Consider the following 5000-nt stretch of genomic DNA (forward strand, 5'->3'; position numbering starts at 1 on the left):
ATACGAGAATAAAATGTACGTTCTGAAGAATGCGAACTAAATGAAATAGATATAAAGGATAAATACAGAACATAAATAAAACAGGGATATGCAACAAAAGGATAACATACAGGAATATTAATAAAAAGGATATCAAAAGGAAATGTACGTTATGGTGAAACACTAAATAAAATATAAATTGTATATAAAATTATGTAAATATGACAATCTAATATAAGAGAGGAATTACATTATGATTAAACCTTACACAGGAAAAGAAATAAAATAAAGAAAAATAAAATAAAGTAAAAGAATGTGCATTTTAATGAAACCCAATTCAAGACATAACGGCGAAAAGAATCGTTTTTTTCTTTCTTTATTTTTTTTTTCTCAAGTGAACTGCTCACACGTCTTGCTCTTCCTCGCGTATATTACTGTATTATGCACAGATTAAAAGATTTCGGGCCAGAGCTAGTCGCGTCCTAAATTCGTATTCCGGCTCAGCCATAACCGTTTCTTTTGTACGAGGCGAGAAGGATGGAACATAACACTGGCAATATCATAACACTATCCCTTGTGTTTGCAAAGATATGGTCTCTAGATTAGGGAACAAAATTACCATTATGTTCTTATGCGTGTGAAATACCTCTCTATACGTTACGGTTGTTGTTCATGGCTGCGTAAGGATACGTGGAAACATATTCAAGGAAGTGTGGAAAAATGTGGACAAGGTGTCTGCATATTATTTCATAATGTTGAGTGTCACGCATACGCACGCACGCGCGAGCACACACACACACACACACACACACACACACACACACACACACACACACACACACACACACACACACACACACACACACACACACACATACATTTTTGACTGAATATTTTCCATTAATTTGAGTATTGGAAAAGTACTTAATATGTTAATATGTTGCCAGAAACACATTAATCTTCAGCGGGCGCTGCGCACTCCTAGAAGATTCTCAGACAAAGAGAACGGCAGCAGAGCATCACGAAATGCCTATGTGATTTTCCTCATCCGATCTTCAGTTAAAAGAAAGGTCTTCCACTTGTCTCCTCTCCCACTGATCTCTTCCATGTGCTTGTAGATAAATACCCGTTTTAAAATGCTTCCCTAAATCCTAATTCACGAGTATCCTTCACAGAAGTGCTTTTAAGAAATTGCACCTTTGATCATTTCAACTCCTTCCGCTTCCCGCGCTTGTACCATCTTTGAGAACACTTCAACCCTCTTGAATGATGCCAATCAACGTACACACCTCTCTTATACAACTTAATACCTCAAGTGCTAACGGGACACACCCCTCCCCTATCCCTCTCATTAGCATACAGTATCCATTAGCATACAGTGTCCAGGAGGGAAATGTAAGTGCCATAATTTTTACCTTGTGGCGTTTCCTCTGCGGTCCAAGCTCGCTATTAGAACCTGACGCAGGGATAAGAAGCAAAAGGCATATCCCTTTGAAGCCAGTCTGTAATGTAACGGCGGTTGAGGATTCGTAGTATAGCTTATCAGATTAAATTCTATAGAGAGGCTTGCTTCCTTATTTTGGTATGATATAAAGGGGTAAAAATATCTTCCCACTTTGTATCATTTTACAGGACTTCCACAGAGGAATGTTATCACAACCCTTTAGTATATGATAATAAACTAACGATGACTCTACAATGGCATCTCTCATCACTTGTATTTCTCTTTCTTACAACAGCAAAAAAGATCTTCGTAAATCTCAAAGGATGAAAACCTTACGCCTTTCCCTTCCTCCTCGGTTGATAAATTTGCGGTTAACGTTCGGAGGGACTAACCTTTTGGTTGTATTTCAATATATTTTTCATTTTTCAATAGTTGCTCCTTCTTACGTTTTGTAATTATTTTTTTAGTTAATCACTTTATATCAGTTTGTTCATCTGTCGTTATTAATCTTTTGGATGAGGAACTTCCTTTCTTTGTATTGAAACAGAATATACCTTAAATATACCTTAAAAATACCGCTGTATTCTATACCATCTATTCAATCATTTTCCTTAGCGATCAGATACCTCTTCCAAACGTAGAGGCTAACATATATCCAAGAGGTAATCATTTCCCTTACAGAGCTAACAAGTCCATCCCAGAGAAATTCGTCGATGGCGAAACCTCCCCACTTCTAGAAAACCTTTTAATCGACACCTTTGTCCACAGCCCTTTCGCTTTCATTCCGGGAGGCGAAGCTACACTGAACAGATATGAATTCCTTACGCTGAAAACATCCCGAATGGATTTATAAATCAATATTGCTATAACGTTATCTCACAAGCGATGCAACACTCGCAAATAAATCATTCAATACTATCACGGCGAATTCATTTTGTATGAAACTGGATCCCTTTTATTTCTTTACGAGTGAGATGGAGACACGTGTATATATGTTATACTGAAATGTACACACCTAAATTTGATTTATTACTTCATTGCCTCTTAATAACTTGCTAAATACATTCAGTTAGATTTATATCATGCAGAGCTATACGCTAGGAAGAAAGAAAGATTATTTGCAATGCGTCCGGACCGAACGATATCAACAACCTTCCAGAATCACTTCCTTTGACATTTGTATTAGGTATCCTTTCCCGTTTCAGAAAAATAATCACGCTCTTTCATATCCTTCGGGAATTCTGACTTGTTTTTCTTGTCTGACTGGAGACCCATCTCTCTTTGCTCTTCTCACTTGCTCTGCACACGCACGCGCGAGCACGCACACACCCACACAAATAAGCAAGCACACACACGCGCATATGCGCACGCGCAAGCACACGCACACTCACACGCACACACCCACGCACACACACAAAGAAGGCAAGATTGACAGATAGGTAGATAGATTGGAGAAAACAATAACCAAGACTGTTGTTAACGAATTTTCCATCGACTCCCTTGCTTTTAATTCACAAAGAAAAATTGTCATGATGACAACATTAATAGTAGTTGTAGTATTGGTAGTAGTAGCTGTATTGGTGGTGGTAGTGGTGGTAGTGGTAGTAGTGGTAGTAGTAATAGTTTTAGTAGGAGCAGTAGTAGTAGTAATAGTAGTAATAATAGTAGCAGTATTAGTAGTAGTAGTCGTAGTCGTAGTAGCAGTAGTAGTCGGTAGAAGTAGTAGTGGTAGTAACAGTGATAGCAGCAGCAGCTGAAATACGGTAGTATGAAAAGATAACCGCCATTATGTTTACTACACACAATTTTCAACTTCAGGTCACAATAATCAGTTCACGGACGACACTCCTGGCTCCGCTGTATGCGAGAGAGGAGCTCGCTCTGCTCGGGAACCAGACAGGAATATATTCTGAACGGACTGTTGAGCTGCGAGAGACGATGGGAGAGGGACGTTTGGGGGAAGGTGGTGTTGCTTGAGCTTCTGAAATTTCGGAAATTATTCTGAAAGTTTGATCTATTGTCTGAAATTAAGGGATTAGTATAATTGAATTTAAGGAGATATTAAGATTGGAGATTTGGATAGTCCCTTCGACCCCATGTAAACGTCACCGCCCCTTGGATAGTCCCATCGACCTTTGGGGACAATATCGACCGCTTTGAGAAGCTCTGGAGTAGTCGGACGTCTTCGAAAAGTTCTTGAAATAAAAAAAAGTGTTCACTGCGGCCTTGGTTATTCTTTTCATCGAAGAGAGCGTTTCACTTGAGATAGGCCTGTAACTGAAAATATTACGAAAGTTATACATATCTATATCTATATCCATCTGTGTATATATACACATCAAGGACACACACACACACACACACACACACACACACACACACACACACACACACACACACACACACACACACACATATATATATATATATATATATATATATATATATATATATAAATAAATATATATATATATATATATATATATATATATATATATATATATATATATATATATATATATATATATATATATATATATATATATATATATATATATAATATCAGGACGGAGAACGACCTCGTATACAGTCCATAACTTTTTGTTCTTTGTAAGAGAATCCGGTTCTTGAAGTTCCCCGAGAAGAGCACGAAGATAAATGATGATACAGATACTCGTCCAGCGATACTGTATGATAGTAAAAACCCTTTATGGTGATGGAAGTTCCCCAGACTTTCTCCCTTGGGTATTCCGCTTAAATGATTTAACAGAGACGCTACAGCAACATACAAAACGGGTGGAAACGTAGTGAGTTATGGCTGAGGAGAGGACGGAGGGTGAAGGTTCTGTGTCAGTAATCCCACTAAGGTTTAGGATTTTCTTCTTGAATTGTGTGATATATGTATATGTATATATATTCTTTTCTTTCTTTCTTCATTTTTAGAAGCAAAAAAATGTGCTGACGAGAATGAGAAAGTTGGTGATAAAATGTATTTTTTTCTGAATATTACAGTGGAATTTTAAGAGTTATGATAGAGAATTACAATACCTCATCATAAGATAAAAAACGTGGAAAGTGACAATAATCCATGTTGTTTTTTATTTATTTTTTATTTTTAGAGAGAGAGAGAGAAAGAGAAAGAGAAAGAGAGAGAGAGAGAGAGAGAGAGAGAGAGAGAGAGAGAGAGAGAGAGAGAGAGAGAGAGAGAGAGAGAGAGAGAGAGAGAGAGAGAGAGAGATCTTTCAGATTAAAATGCTTTAGAGAATGGCAAGATGAAATCAATGCCATTAAATGACAGACACAACCTTGTAAAGTGAGGTCATGCATCCATTCATACACAAATGACACAAAACATGCATTCATACACATGCAAAACACACGCTTATAATTAGTACTCAGCAGGTCATTTCCTCTAATTGGATTGAAAACGAGTCATGTGGATGTGAAAGGAACGTTCATTGTATGTTGGAATCAGATGTTTTGTTCATGGCAAAATTGAAATTGAAATACCGTTTTTTTTCTTTTCTTTTTTGTGTGTGTAGTTATAGTATAAGGAAGGTTTCCAGGTACAATCATG

This window comes from Penaeus vannamei, chromosome 12 (genome assembly GCF_042767895.1).
Source record: "Penaeus vannamei isolate JL-2024 chromosome 12, ASM4276789v1, whole genome shotgun sequence".
Lineage (NCBI taxonomy): Eukaryota > Metazoa > Arthropoda > Malacostraca > Decapoda > Penaeidae > Penaeus > Penaeus vannamei.